Source organism: Marmota flaviventris, chromosome 6 (genome assembly GCF_047511675.1).
Source record: "Marmota flaviventris isolate mMarFla1 chromosome 6, mMarFla1.hap1, whole genome shotgun sequence".
Lineage (NCBI taxonomy): Eukaryota > Metazoa > Chordata > Mammalia > Rodentia > Sciuridae > Marmota > Marmota flaviventris.
The window spans coordinates 126,761,730-126,776,757 of NC_092503.1; the positions used below are offsets into that span (position 1 = coordinate 126,761,730).

Genomic DNA, 15,028 nt, shown 5'->3' on the forward strand with positions numbered 1-15,028 from the left:
ACTGCTTTCATTGTGTCCCATAGATTCCAATATGTTGTGTCTGTGTTTTCATTTATCTCTAAGATTTTTTAAATTTCCTCCTTGATGTCTTCTATAACCCATTGATCTTTCAGTAACCTACTGTTCATTCTCCAATGATGCATGATTTTTCCTTCCTTCTTTTATTGTTGATTTCCAGTTTCATTCCATTATGATCAGATAGGATGCATGGTATTATCTCTACTCCTTTATAATTTCTAAGAGTTGCCCTGTGACATAATGTATGATCTGTTTTTGAGAAGGATCCATGTGCTTCTGAGAAAACAGTGTAACTGCTTGTTGTTGGGTGGTATATTCTATATATGTCAATTAAGTCTAGGTTATTAATTGTGTTATTGAGTTCTATAGTTTCCTTATTCAACTTTTGTTTGGAAGATCTGTCCAGTGGTGAGAGAGGTGTGTTGCAGTCTCCCATAATTATTGTATGGTGGTCTATTAGACTCTTGAACTTGAGAAGAGTTCGCTTGATGAACATAGCTGCACCATTGTTTGGGGCATATATATTTTTGATTGTTATGTCTTGTTGGTGTATGGTTCCCTGGAGCACTATATAGTGTCTCTGTTTATCCCTTTTGATTAACTTTGGTTTGAAATCTATTTTATTTGATATGAGTATGGACACTCCTGCTTGTTTCTGAAGTCAGTATGAGTGATATGATTTTTCCCAACCTTTCACCTTCAGTCTATGTATGTCTTTTCCTATCAAATGTGTCTCCTGTAGGCAGCATATTTTTGGAATTTTTTTTTATCCATTCTAGTAGCCTGTGTCTCTTAATTGGTGAGTTTAAGCCATTAACATTTAGGGCTATGATTGAGATATGAATTGTTCTTCCAGCCATATTTGTTTATTTATGTTACTTAACATGGTTTGTTTTTCCTCTTTGATTATTTTTTCCCTTTACTGTACTACCTCCCACTGTTGGTTTTCATTGTTATTTTCCATTTCCTCTTCCTGTAATATTTTGCGGAGGATGTTTTGCAGAGATGGTTTTCTAGGTGCAAATTCTTTTAACTTTTGTTTATCATGGAAGGTTTTAATTTCATCTTCCATCCTGAAGCTTAATTTCGCTGGAAACACAATTCTTGGTTGGAACCCATTTTCTTTCAGCATTTGAAATATGTTGTTCCAGGATCTTCTATCTTTCAGAGTCTATGTTGAAAGATCAGCTGTTATCCTGATTGGTTTACCCCTAAATGTAATCTGCTTCCTTTCTCTTGTAGCTTTTAAAATTCTCTCCTTATTTGTATGTTGGGCATCTTCATTATAATGTGTCTAGGTGTGGATCTCTTATGATTTTGCACATTTGGCATCCTGTAGGTTTCTAGAATTTGGGATTCTGTCTCATTCTTCAAGTCTGGGAAGTTTTCTTGTATTATTTTGTTGAACAGATTGCTCATTCCTTTGGTTTGGACCTCTATACCTTCCTGTATCCCAATGACTCTTACGTTTGGTCTCTTTATTTTATCCCATATTTCTTGGATGTTCTGCTCATGGTTTCTTAACAGTCTCACTGACCTGTCTATGTTCTTTTCAAGTTGAAATACTTTGTCTTCATTGTCTGATGTTCTATCTTCTAAGTGTTCTACTCTGCTGGTAGTACTCTCATTTGAGTTTTTCATTTGGTTTATTGCTTCCTGCATTTCTCAGATTTCTGTTTGTTTTCTATAACCTCTATCTCCCTGTATAGTTGATCTTTTGCTTCTTGGATTTGTTTATGTAATTCATTGTGGAAGTGATCTTTCATTGTCTGATTTTGCTGTCTAATGTCTTCCATTAGACTCCAGATCATCTGAAGCATGTATATCCTGAATTTTTTATCTGACATTCAATCTGCTGCAGCTATTACCTCTTCTAAAGTTGAGTTGGGTTTTTATTTTTGTTGCTCTGTTAAGAGTTCATTCTATATGAATCACACTAATGGGTCCTTGTTATTTTGTATACTGCAAATATAATGCAAATAAATAACCTCCAATGCAGGCTCCTTAAGTGTAAGTTATTTTTCTGAATTCCTAACATGCTCATTTAATTTTCAGAAAAGGCTGAATCAAAAAAGTACTAAAACTGTTACCATTTACCAGAAGCAAATCAAGGCTCAAAGGATTCAAGTAAACTTCCATTTTTTGGTGATAAATTACAAACTAAAACTGAGGCTATTTAATTCTAGAAATCACTGAAATATAGTCTTAATTCTTTAGAAACATCACCCATATCAATTTGTTCTTTTTTTTTTTTTGTCTTGCATCTTGCACTGAATTTCACACATTTATCAGATGTAGAGTTTAATATTTGTCATTTACAACTCTAGGTATTTAGATGTCACATTATACATGCTGTAAGAAAAGAATTGGCATTACTTTGTCTCTTTGAAGACAGATAGACTAGCTTTTCCTTCTTCAAAGATGAGTGATATCATCTTTATAATGTTCAAGGATCCCAAATGCATGCTGTGTTCGTCCACTTGTTATTTTTTTCATTAAACAAGCTGAATTTTAATTAATTTGACTTTATTGTGTGTCTTAATATCTTAAAGGTCAAATCTTTACTCTTTTTTTGTAAAAATGCCTTGAAGAGTTAAGATAGCTCTTCTCCCAAGCGTTTCGATATTATAGAAAACTTTGTTTATAGAAGAAATATCTGAGCCCAGAACAGAGCAGAAACTTAAGTTTGGCTTTTTTTTTGTTCTCTTTTTGTTTTCTCCTATAAATACATACCTATGATGAACTTTAATTTATAAATTAGACAGTAAGAGATTAACAACAACAATAATAAATAGGACATTTATAACAATATTATTAAATAGAACAATACTACCATAGTTGATCTGATACTGAGATTGATAGTGACTAACAGGAGGGTAGTGTATACACTGTGAATACACTGAATCAAGGGATAATTTATGCTGCAAAAAAAAATGTTATGTTAAAGTGGTTTCTCTGTTTATTTTTTTTAAAAAATTGGAACCGTGGATTTAATCCAATAAGCCACATCCCCACCCACCCATTCCCCCTCCCTTTATTTTATTTTATTTTTTGGAGAGAGATTCTCATAAAGTTGTTTAGAGTTTCTCTAAGTTGTTGAGGCTGGTATGAATTTTTGGTCCTCCTGTTTCAACCTTCTTAGTTGCTGGGATTACAAGCATGCACCACCAAACTTGGCTGTTTATTTTTGAAATTTTTAATTTAATATTTTTTGTTGTTAGTCAATGTATTTTATTTTTTATTTTTTGTTTTTTTTTAGTCATACATGACAGTAAAATGCAATATATAATACATACATGGAATGTACATACATCAATCATATTGTCTATTCTATTCTGCTGACCTTCCTGTCCTATGCAAATCTTAGCTCAATCCCGAACCCTTAAATATAACCTAACACTAACACTAATCCTTGGCCTAAACCTAACCCTAACCTTAACCCTAGGCCTAACCCTAACCTTAACCCTAGCCATAACCCTAGCTTTAACCCTACCCATTACTTTAACCCTAACCCTAACCCTAATGATAACCCAAGCCCTAACCCTAAATCTACCCTAACCCTAGTGAATAGGCATGGGGGATTGTACTATGATCCAATTTAATTTATTAAGTACAACAATGAAAGTGAGTTGAAAAAGATATGTTTTGCCTTTTCATGATTTTGAAAATGCTAACACCTATTTTTTTAAAAAAATATATTATAGTCTTCCCCTAATTTTTATCAAAAACATCTCATGGTTATCTGTCTCAACAAATGGGCACATCCAAGTTTGTGTGCCTGTGTGTTTTCAGATGTTCATATGAGCTATGTTTTTTTTCCCATTACCTTTAAGAGATAAAAGATTTTATGTAAGTATTCTGAAGTAAAGAAAGTACAGCACTATTTAGTTCCCTTTATGTTGAAACTTATGAGGGTCTAACCCTTTATCATGCTGATCAAATAATTAAATTTAAGAAGCATCATTATAATCCATCTTGTCAGTAAGAGGACAAAAAAAAAATAAGACATATAATACAATCCATTTATTTTCCTGATCAATTTCTTGACTTTCATTCACTATTTTTGCACTACAATTTCCATTATTATGAACAATAATCACTGAAAATCCATTCAATGATGATTTTAAATTACTGTCAGCATTTGTCTGTTACTTCGCTCCTACTTTTAACAGATTTAAATAGCCACTTGTTATGGTTTGGATATGAAGAGTCTCCCAAAAGCTGTTAATGCAAGAACGTTCAGAGGTGAAAGGATTAGATTATGATAGCTATAGCTTCATAAATAGATTAATCTATTTGAAGAATTAATCATTTGAAAGGTCAACTGTACTGGGTGGTGACTATAGGCCAGTGGGGTGTGACTGGAGGTAGATCACTGGGAATGTGCCCTTGAGGATTATATACTGTCCCTCTGGCTCCTCTATGTCTCTATACATCCCAGTCACCATGAGGTGAGCAATCTCCTCCACCATGCTCTTCTTCCATGATGCTCCACCTCACCTCAATCCAAGAACTATGGAGTCAACTGACCATGGACTGACCCTCTGAAACCGTGAGCTCCAGATCAACTTTGCCTAAGTTGTTAGTCAGATTTTTGTCACTCTTACCAAATGGAAGCTTTTCCTAAGTAGATTATCTTTAATAATAAATTTGACTTCTAAGGGAAAGAGACAGTTTCATGAAGAAAAGGAGGTATCCAATATTTACTGTGACAAAAAAATGACAGAAAAAGGCATTTGCATTTATTAATGTCTTCGTAATAATTATCTTTTCTTCTTTGTATAATTTCACTGGTTAAAAAACCTTATCTAAGAATTTATCTCAAATATTGTAGGTAAATAGTAATAATAATACTTCCCTAGATTGAATTTCTATTTTTCTCTTTTGCCTTTGAAGACTGATGGAAGAAAACAATGAAACCTCTGAGGGAGGTTTTATTTTGCTTGGATTCTCAGACCAGCCCCAGTTGGAAATCATCCTTTTCGTGGTAGTTTTGATATCCTATCTTCTGACCCTTAAGGGCAACACAACCATCATTGTGGTCTCCCGCCTAGATTCCAAACTCAACACACCTATGTATTTCTTCCTCACTAATCTCTCCTTTCTTGACCTTGCCTTCACTACCAGCATCATGCCCAGCTGTTGTGGAACCTGAGGGGACCATCCAAGACTATCACATCCACCGGCTGTGTCCTACAACTCTACGTGTCCCTTTCCTTAGGTTCCACTGAGTGTTCTCCTTACTATCATGGCATTTGACCCTTATGTGGCTGTCTGCAGACCTCTCAACTACATGACTGTCATGCACCCATCATTCTGCAAGGCCCTGGAAGGAAGAGCTTGGCTAAGTGGAGTGGGAAACACTCTGATCCAAAGCACCATCACCCTGCGGCTTCCTCGATGTGGGCACCGTCGTCTCCACCACTTCTTGTGTGAAGTGCCTGCCATGATCAAGTTGGCATGTGTTTTCTGTGGCTACATTAGTTCTCCTCCTCCTTCCCATGGCATTGATATCTGTCTCCTGTGGATTAATTGCACATTCTGTGATAAAACATTAAGTCATCCCAAGCTTGGCACAAGGCTCTAGGGACCTGTGGCTCTCATCTACTAGTGGTGTCCCTTTATTTTGGGAACAGCTCAGTCATATACATCCAACCACAGAGATCCTTTGGCCACATCCAGGGCATGTTCCTCACACTCTTTTATACTGTTGTGACTCCCACCCTTAACCCCCTCATATACACCTTGAGGAACAAGGATGTGGAAGGAGCCCTGAGGAGACTGCTAATGAGAGAGCAACATTTCTAATGGACGTTTTGTGCTGGAGACTTATTGAAGAGACATAATATTAAATAACCATTCTCTAATGTGCAGTGCATGTGTGGCTGCATTTACATACAGTGTGGCCCACACTGTGTCAAAAAAGAACATTTAGATTCAACTTCTGTAGCACATGAAAACTCACATATGTGTCACAAATATTTTCGCAAATTCTCTCGTTAACTATATTTAAAAGGTTGAAGTATATAGAAAGAGTGGAAGACTTTCCCCACACATAAATATATATTTGCTTGCAAACATGATTAGGGAATTAAAATAATATTTAATGTTTGCAAAGTTGAAAAGTATATATTAGTATGAATAAATTATTGTAGTATTTCATTTTAAGAAGAATTCTCTTATAACAGTGTTGCAAACATTTTGTACCTATTGTCTCAGTTTTTTTCAAGGAAAAAAATAATAAAACCAAACTTCAAAAAGTGGGAATTTTTGGCATAAAGGGCCAGATCTATGCATCTCCTTAAACTGCTACTGAGAATGCATTTTTATTTAACAAGTAATAATTAAAATAATTGTTATAAGTAATTACTAAATAATTTATAAAATATGAAACATTAATGTAATATAGTTTCTGCTTGATTCAGGCTCTTCTTGGCAAAAGCTTGCATTCAATTCTATTTAACAGTCACTTGCTTTCTCAAGTGTCTTTGTGGTTGTTGAACATGTGGACTGTGGAGCCACACTGCCTTGATTTAAAGCTTTGTTTTACATACTTGCCATTCATGATTCTCTCTGCCCTTTACCTATTTTTCTCAGTTCAATCAGTTCTTACATATCCAGTATGGATTAAATAAATTAACTCATGCAAAATGTCAGAAAGTCATTCATGGCACTGGTAAATGCTGAGTGAGTCTTAACAATTTTTAAAAATACTCTTCTAAAACATACTTGTGTTCAGCTAGCTCCATAGTCTGCACACACAATTTCTATCATTCTCAACATGTGCTTCATTGGTTAGTGTTTGTTGTTTTGTATTTTATATTGTATGGTATTTAATTTGTTATTTACTGGAAACACTAAAGCCAATCAAAATCTTTCTTTACACTGCTTTGTATCAGCACCAATTTTCACTTCAGTACCAATTTTGACTTTGGAATATGTGCTCTAAAGAATATTGTTGAAATTTTGAGTCACAGTGCTTGGGTTCAAAGCCCAGTCCTATGAAGCTAATTAACTAGGATAGTGTTTAAGTACATACCTATACTATGCCAATTCACAGTTTCCTCCACTGTACAAGAGTGGTAACAATAGTTCCTAATTTGCTTGGCTACTGTGATAAGTAAATCTTATCTTCTAGATAAGAGTTTAGCTCAGAGGTATCAATTGTATATTAAGAAAAACCACCCACCTATTGTTAGCTACATCTATATCACTTACACTATTCCAAATTTTGTAGCTCAATTGACCTTACCCATGTAATGATCTCCCTTATAACTTCAATCACTTTCTAATATTTCAACACCTTTTAACTGTGTCCAACCATGCTCTATATTTTGGTAGCTCCTCTAACTCAGCATAAAATTGAAATACAGATCCTGCATTCTATTTAGATTTCTCTTACCCTTGCAGACATAGGAAACTCTTCTTCAAGCTATCTCTAGTGTTGTCTTAACCCATTTCATCCATCACATTCACATTGGCACTGCCCAAGATAAGATCCTCTATCTTGACCCTAACAAAGATTGAAAATATATAGCTCTGGGCAGGAATGGATTTTGGTGCATCTTTGGTTTGGAGGGAAAACTATAATTTAATGACTGTGAATGCCCTCAATGTGCAGTATATTTTCTGCCTTACAGCCTTTCATACCTGGCCCATGGACACCTTTTGGGTCTACTTCTGGCTTCCAAGGCACTTAAAATGTTGGTACTTTGTATTTTTAAATTTTCAAACTATTCTCTTGATGACTTATTTTTTCAATGAACACTTTGATTATTCTAGAAAAATTAATCTCTATTTATAACTATGATATTCTAATTATAAATGCCCCTTAAATCATTACAGAATGAATTCTAAAGTAGCACAATATCTCAGGTTTTCCACCATCTTGATTGAATTTGTATTTTATCTCCTCATTATGATCTCATTTATCCTATTATTTGAGCAGCAATTTCTGAACATTTTATTTTTATTAACCTTAGCACTTGATACCATGTCAACTTCTCAAAACCAAAATTAAATCTCACCTCTTCCACAAAGATGTCCTCATTCAATAATAACTTCTTTCTCCTCTGACTTGCCATGCCATGTAGTATTAATTCATAAATGTATGAGAAAAAGAGAATCATTCTATTTAAACTCAAATTTACATACTTTGTTATAGTTAGGGGAAAAGAATATAATCAGAAATCATAGGGGATATGCTTAGAAGAGTGAAATGAACCAAATTGCTTAGGGATTTGTATGTTATGTGAAGAAGGCTGGACATTACTACGAGTTCTAGAAGAATATCTTGTTTTGTATAAGATCTTGGGCACCAGAGTCATACCAACCTAGTTCTAACTCCTGAAGTGAGTTCCCTAATTTCCAAATTTATAGAGTTGGAATAACAGTGCCAATTTCATGATATTAGTGTGAGGAGTGAGGACAACACACATAACAGGCTTGACAAGCATCTGACATGTAGCAAAGCTCAACACTCATTTGTCTATTACTGGTGATTTTCCTCAAGGAGCACTATTAAATCAGAAGAAACATTATTCTTGTATGTCTACTGCCCATACCAGGGGCATGGCTCTTTCCATGCTCCTGGAGAGCAGCTTTAGAATGACACTGATTTTTCTGGTCATTTTCAGATGGTAAGAGAGGTGACTTTTCTATTAAAGTATTCTCATACCAATAATTGAAATAGTTGTCACCTGTTTTCAGGCCACAAATATAAGATAGAAAGTAAAAAGAAATGAGTATATAACTGAGAAAATCAATAAGGCCAAAAGTACAATTTTGAAAGAATTTAGTAAAATTGGGAAGTGGCAGGCAAAATGGTTCAAGAAAAAATAAAAGAAAGAAAGCCCAAGGAATCATTATCAGTAGTAAAAGTAATATAGCCACTCATTATAAATTCTAAATAGAATAAAAATAATCAGTGAGAATTGTGAACCACTGCATACTTCAGAGCAGGAACATATTTTCAGACACTTTGGGACTCATTTGGATCAGGAAGGGATTTTAGCCTGGCAGGCATTGAGTGTGGGGTGTTTGACAGAAACCCAGGAGGGTGTACAAACCAGAGAGAGAGAGAGAGAGAGAAGGAGGGAGGGAGGGAGAAAGGGAGAGAGAGAGTGTGAGAGAGAGGGAAAGAGAGAGAGAGAGAGAGAGAGAGAGAGAGAGAGAGAGAGAGAGAGAATCTGAATGAATTAAAGAAAGACATTAGGGAGGGGGGATAGTAGAGGATAGGAAAGGCAGCAGAATACAACATACACTAGTATGGCAGTAGGTAAAAAAGTGGATGTGTAACCGATTGAATCTGCAATATATATATAGGGTAAAAATGGGAGTTCATAATCCGCTTGAATCAAATGTATGAAATATAATATGTCAAGAACTTCGTAATGTTTTGAACAATTAAAAAGAAAGACATTAGAGGAAAGGAAAGGAGTGTAATCCAGCATGGGGACAGATGTGCATATAGTAGGAAGACTTTCCAAGGTAGAAGTATGCTATGTCAGGAAACAACAGGGTATTTCCTAGGAATAGGAATTGAGCCCAAGGGAGATTACAAAACTTTTCAGTAATTTCAGCATAGGTAAATTAATCAAACTACAACCTTGTGGTTTGAGATTACAAGAATTTATTGATTAATTAGTAAATCATTACTGTGATGATGCTATGAACATATAGCTTTTTTCTTTCATCATTGGATGTACAATCATCTGGCAAGGATGTCTCTGGATGGTGTGATAGTGGTCACCTGTCTTCTTTTCCACATGAGTGATTAATTATTACAGTAGCATCCAATAAAAAAAAATACTGTTTCTATTGATCTGAAATGCCAAATTTGTCTAAAAGGACCTACCTTTGTCTACTGCTCATATCGACCATGTTTCATTCTATTCATAGTTTACAAAAAATTTTAATTATTTTTGAGAACCTTGAATTTTATCAAATACTTGATTTTGGATTTAATGATATGATTATTTGAGTGTTTCCCCTTGATTTTCTTATTTTGGTGAAATATACTTACTCATTTTTTAGGTTCTGGAATAAATTCAATTTGGGTAATGAGTATAATTGATTTTACAATTGCAAAATTTCCCTTGCTTTTTACCAAATTTATACTTCCCTAGGACAAGTATTTGAATATTTCTTTTTTTTTTATTTTTCAAACGTCTGATATAAAGATTTTGTAGAAATCAATTTGAAAAAAACCTGGATACTTGAACAGGTATGATACATAAAATCTCCCAATGATCTATAAACAAACTAATATGGTCAAATTTACTAGTTATCAGGGAAGTACAAAGTTTAAATTGTAATGAGATATCCACTACATGCTAGCAGATGGATAAAATTAAATGAACATAGAACATTAAGTGTGGGTATAGATGCAGAGCACTTGGGATTCTCACACCACCTGTGGTGTGTAGATGTTTATACAAGTTTTCAAAGTAAATGGTATTTACTAAAGCTGAATATATGTGTACTTAGTTTATGGCTAAACAGTCTTTAAAAGCAATACTTACATTTTTATTTTCTGAAAGATATATGCAAATTATTCATACCAGCATTGCTCATAAAAGTTAACCCTAGATACACTTAAATGCCTGTCAATACTATTATGGGTAAATATGCTATGGCATATTCACACAAAGAAATACAATGCTGCTATAAAATTTGTGATTTACTGTATAAGCACCTTAATGATTAAATCTCACAAAGACAATGTTGAATGAATGAAGGCAGAGACAAAATGTATTGTGTTTGTATACAGTTCTAAAATTATAATAATGGTTACATGAGGACAAGTAAAAGTATTATATAAAAATGAATTGAGGGCTGTTCTAGAGTGTTCCTGTGTTTTATTTCTCAATCAAGATGTGTTCACAGTATAAAAATTGAGCAACTTGCATCTTTATAAACTGTTTACTTTTCTATATGAATAACTTATTTTAAGAATCAATAGCCTTTTAACAAAATTCCAGATTCTGTTGAAGATTATGAATTTTTCAGTCCTGGGACTTGATGCACAGAAAATTGATCAAGTGAACTGAACAGTTGTTGTTTCCTTCAGATTCTGTATGTGCTTGAAGTTTGTCTAAGTTTTTGCTACTCTTTTAGAACTTAGTTCAGGTCTTAGCTAAATGTTGGTTGCCATCCATCATTACATTACTGCAATTGTTTTCTCAGACCTGATCCACTCTGTCATTAATATCATCTACCTAGAACCTGAATGTGCATGAGTTTTTCCTTGGACTCTAAAATATTTAAAGAAGGATTAATAGACCTAGACAAAATGAAGCTCACCTCCTCTATTGAGCCTTGAAGAAAAGCATGAAGGATGGGATGAGTATGGGTAAGTTTACAGCCTAACCTTCTAAGTTCAGCATCTGAGCACACTTATAGACAGGTTTTGTTGCCTGCTTTTTTTTCTTTCTCCTTTCTCAAGATGAGTCATAATTCATTATTTTTCCATTTTTTTTTGTTGTTACTGGAACCTGGATATTAAAATATTATGTTGTAGTACTCTGGGTGCTGAATCTCCCTAACCCCCTATGACTTGCTATTGTTTATTGTTTGTTTGATTCTTTAATAATTTAATAATTTCCTAGACTAATTCAGTAAACTCTGTCTACCTGGTTGTGTAAAATCTCTGATGTTCCTGATAAATTCTGCTTTTTTTTTTTTTTACCTTGAAATCTTATCTTACTTAGGGTCAGTTCTGTTTAGTATTCAGCAAATGATTGGTCAGAGGTTGTGTTTAAAGTGTTCACCTCTTGTTGAATAACCGGGAAGCTTGGAGACTGCCTTCACTGTTTGGAGAGTTCATGAGTTTGCTAGGAAGTCAGCCAGGGTCTAGTAATACACAAGTTCTCATTCTGGTTACTTCTTAGAGAGGATAGCTCTTTTGCAGAGACTTTGGAAAACTAGGTAGAATTTTGGTTTCAGTGGGATGTTCTTTGAGATTTTTCTCTTTAGGTTTCACACTAGTCTGTTTTTATAAGGGTTTTATGCATAACTGTTAGTGTCCAGTAATCTTAGCTGTTTTGACAATAGACTGGGACACTTATTTATTTTATTCAGCCATTTAAAAAATTTGTTTTAATTCATATACATTGATAGTAGAATGCATTTTGTCACATCATATATAAATGGAGTATAACTTCTTGTTCTTCTGGTTGTACATGATATATATATATATATATATATATATATATATATATATATATATATATATATATACACACACACACACACACACACATGAGTTATATAGGTCATGTAATCATATATGCACATAAGGTAATAATGTCTGATTCATTCTACTATCATTCCTACCCCCATGCCTCCTGGACTGGGAAATTTGAAAATATTCTGTAGGATTAATATTTCCTATGCTATTGGGACCCTAAGTTAATCTTTACAAAACTTCTCCAATTATTTTTGGTAACAAGAAAATATCACTTTATCAGTTATCATCACTAAGTCAATTTCATAATCAAAAGCCCTTAACTTCATGAAAAATTAATCATATTTCTTTACCTAACTAAAACCTATTCTGGGATGGTGGTCTTTAGAGTGTGCAGGACCTATTGCCACATTTTCTGTATTTACCAGCTTCCAACTTCTATGTTATTTCCCACTGTTTCTAGGTTCCCTCTGGTTCCTCTGTGGTTGAAACTAGGAGAAAGAAGATGTGAAGAGTGAGAATGGTCATATTTAAGTAGCAGAGTGACATGCTTTTATATCTTTTCCTCTGCCCATATCAGATATTTAAAGCTAACTCTTTTTCCTTTGGGCACATTCATGAGCCCATTCCAGATACTCTAAGACTGAGGACCATTTTGGTAGTATCCCTGAAGCATGTTTGAAATAAGTTTCCCTTGAGCTTGGGAAGATGTGAAAATACTACTATCATCACTTCTTTTCATATTGGCTTACAGTTCCTGGCCAGCACAAAAATAAGAAAGATAAATCAAGTTTTAGAAATTGGAAAAGATAAAATGAAATTCTTTATTCACAGATTATATAATATATAATAGAAATTTTAAAAATCTATAAAAATATAAAATTTATAAATAAATTTCATAAGATCACCAAATATAAGGTCAATACACAAAAATCAAGTCTCTCTTTAAATATTGGCTGCAAAATTAGACAAATTTAAACCTTATAACATCAAATACATATAAGTAAATCTAATAAAAGGCATAAAACAATTACACTAAATATGTATATAATTTCTGAGAGAGGTTTTCAAAATGCAAATAAACATAGAAAAGAATCTTGTTTATGGATGAGGAGATAAAATATTTTAAAGAAAGACAAATCTCCACTATTTAGATCATAGATTCAATGGAATGCCAGTCAAAATTTTAATAGATATTTTTTGGAAATTACAAAATTAATTTTAAAACTCAGAAGCATATTTAGAAGACTTAAAATAGCCCAGAAAATCTGGAAATACATAGATAGAAAACTTATGCTACTAAATATTTTTAAAACCCTGCTGTATAGCTACAGGAAGTGATAGAACTCAATATTGTAAATATGAACACAGAAAAGATTAGAGACTCACATTATAGGGTCACGTAATTCATGACAGTTCATTGGAGGAAAAGATATTTCTATATTGATGTTAATTCAATTTGATATCACTGAGTAAAACAAACAGTGACATTTACCTCACACAAGATACAGTTATTTTGTTTATTGATCTTTTTTAGTTGTAGATGGACATGGTCCTTTATTTTATTTTTTTATGTGGTGCCAGGTATCAAACCCAGAGCCTCACACATGCTAGAAAAATGCTCTACCAGTGAGTTACAACACAGTCCCCACAGTTGTTATTTTCTAATAGATGATAGATCTAAATGTGTATGGCAAAATAATAAAACTTCTAGACTATAAAGTTGTATTACTTTAAGAATATCTTGTTCTATTTTGATTTTCAAAAATTTCTGTTTTTAATAATTCTTTAGTTTTAGTATGATATAATTACATGTGTATTGATCCTAGTTGTACTGATGAATTTTTGTTGTGTTTTTCAAAGCTGATGATCTGTGTCCTTTTTTTTAATCTGAAAAAACTCTTAGAAGTTATTTATGTAAATTTTATCTGTAACATAGTCCCTCAAAGCATGGGCAAATAGAGCAATAGATCTTTTTGGAGATTTTGATTGAATAACTTTTTGATTCTTCTTGTTAATCTTGTAATTGCTAATCTTTTTCAGATTTTTTTTAAAGACATACATTTCTTTCATCTCATTCTGTGTGAAATCTTTGGACCTTTCAATTCACTAAGTTTGTCTTATATTTTTTTTTTGCTGTTTGACCCATATTTTAGTTCCAAATTTCAATCACTAAAATTACATTTATATTTGTATATATTTTCATTTATGTCTCTTTTTTCTAACATGGTATTCTATTAATTTTGTACAGATTTCTTCTTTGATTCATTTTCTGAGCTTGATCAAATTATTCTTTCATTTAAACATCTCATCCACATAAGTGGCGAAGTAGTCCATGGCATCTGAAGGGGCAGAGCAAATGATGTGACTGTTCCAGGGTGAGCACTGTGTATTGCTGACTGAAATGGTTGAAACATTATAGAACTGTAGTGAACCCCTACATGACCAGAGGGCATTGAGAATCAGGTGGCTCCCACTCTAGTGTAATTCAGGAAAAAATGAGGAAGACATTTCACATGAACTATGTTTCCATCACACTGATAAAAATGAGTGACAAAGAATAAGTCATTCCTTTAAAACGGAAGAAATTTTTCTCACACCTGGATTTGTTTGGTGAGATTTTTATCTGCTGTATTTATAAGAGTAATTTGTACATAACTCTGTACTCACTGTTTTTATTGCATAGAGTCCATTTGTATGATGACTTTCTCATATGAATCTCCCTATAATAAATTTTGTTTTAACTTTAATTTCTTGATTGGTTATGTTATTTTTTCTTAATAAATTTTTATTTTTCCCTCAAAACAAATTAATAGATATGAT

At 33.3% G+C, this 15,028-nt stretch overlaps 1 pseudogene; it reads left to right on the plus strand.

The window, feature by feature from the left end:
* Positions 1-4,918: 4,918 nt before the first annotated feature.
* Positions 4,919-5,826, plus strand: LOC139706161 (olfactory receptor 2G3-like; annotated as a pseudogene).
* Positions 5,827-15,028: the final 9,202 nt, after the last annotated feature.